Raw genomic sequence first — 1,357 nt, 5'->3', positions numbered from 1 at the left:
AATAATAATAATAATAATAATAATAATAATAATAATAATAATAATAATAATTGTCTGCCTTTAAAATGTTGATGGTTCTTTGGGTAAACTTGTGTATGGCTACCTTGTGACCTTCAATCACTATACTTTTTTTTGGAGAATTTTCTCCAGAGAGAGAGAGAGAGAGCGCTTGTGGTCTGTTGGGTCAATGTCAGGATTTGACTGTCTCGATGTTCTTGCTTCTCTCGTGGGACTTACATAGTACGGTCGAAATCAAAGGGACCAATGGAGTTGAAACGAAACTGTGTGAACCTTTTGTTGGAATGGATTCAAGACTCAAATTAAAATAGCACTTTTTCTTGTAATTTACTTTTTTTGCGTTTCTGCGAAGCGTCCCGAAGGCACAGTGTGACTGTGGGCCAGACCAGACAGTGTGAAAACACTTTCACCTTTACTTCTCCGGAGGTTTACCAATTTCCTTACGCAAATAGTGCGTCTCGTTATTTTTGTCTTACGTTTTGATTTTGTCAGCGGGTGGTTGGCGGGTGCTCTTGTGTGGCTTCCTCCTTCTTTTCTACCGAGCATCTATCGTCCTGATATGTCCTCCTACTTTGTGTTTGTTACTTGTAACACTTCAAATCTTCAGCATCCCTCGGGGCGGCGCTACTGACTGAAGGGTCTTTAGGCCATTCCCAAAAAGGGGACATTAACATTTTCTTTGCATAGTAGAATTGTAAATGGACTGATCCATCAATGCTGCAACGGGGAACTGCTGTCTTTTGTTCCCTACTCCTTACTATCGTCATTTTCCTCTACTTCTTTTGTATGTTTGTCACACTCTTGTGACATGCTATTTCCGGGATGCCTAGATAGTAGAAACAGAATTTGTGCTGTTGAAGCTAGAGAGGTGAGCAGGGTAAGCCTGATTCCCTTTATGGACTTTTCTTTTCCATCCCTTGGCGCCCATATGACCTTATATAGTTGAGAGCGTCGTAAAAACTCTACCGAAACCAAACTAAATCTTCGGCACTTATGCGGTTGTACTGTGTTCTAAGTATCGAAAATCACATACTAAAACCAAAACCTATTCTAACCCTCAAGGAGACTGACAATAAAATGTACAGGCTGGAAGATGTCCGAATGCCGATGACCGCCTGCTGTTTGCTTGGTCAATGACGATCCGGGCTTCTCTTTGTTCCTCCACAGATTGGTTCTGTCCCTTCCTGTCTCTGTGTAGATCTTTAACTGTGTCTCCTGACGTATGTGATTTTAACTATTTGTTTGACCATGTGATTGCCTATACCTTTTACCTTTTGCTCTCTCTCTCTGTCTCTTGCTCTCTCTCTCTCTCTCTCTCTATCTCTCTCTCCCTCTCTCT

At 41.5% G+C, this 1,357-nt stretch overlaps 1 protein-coding gene across 10 annotated transcripts in view; it reads left to right on the top strand.

The window, feature by feature from the left end:
* Positions 1-1,357, top strand: part of LOC101856787 (fibroblast growth factor receptor 4) — a 263,607-nt gene that overhangs the window by 135,710 nt on the left and 126,540 nt on the right. The gene's annotated exons all lie outside the window — the stretch shown is intronic.

Source organism: Aplysia californica, unplaced genomic scaffold (assembly GCF_000002075.1).
Source record: "Aplysia californica isolate F4 #8 unplaced genomic scaffold, AplCal3.0 scaffold00059, whole genome shotgun sequence".
Taxonomy (NCBI): domain Eukaryota; kingdom Metazoa; phylum Mollusca; class Gastropoda; order Aplysiida; family Aplysiidae; genus Aplysia; species Aplysia californica.
Note: the sequence above shows the minus strand (reverse complement) of the source record. Positions and strands in the feature narration are given on the sequence as shown.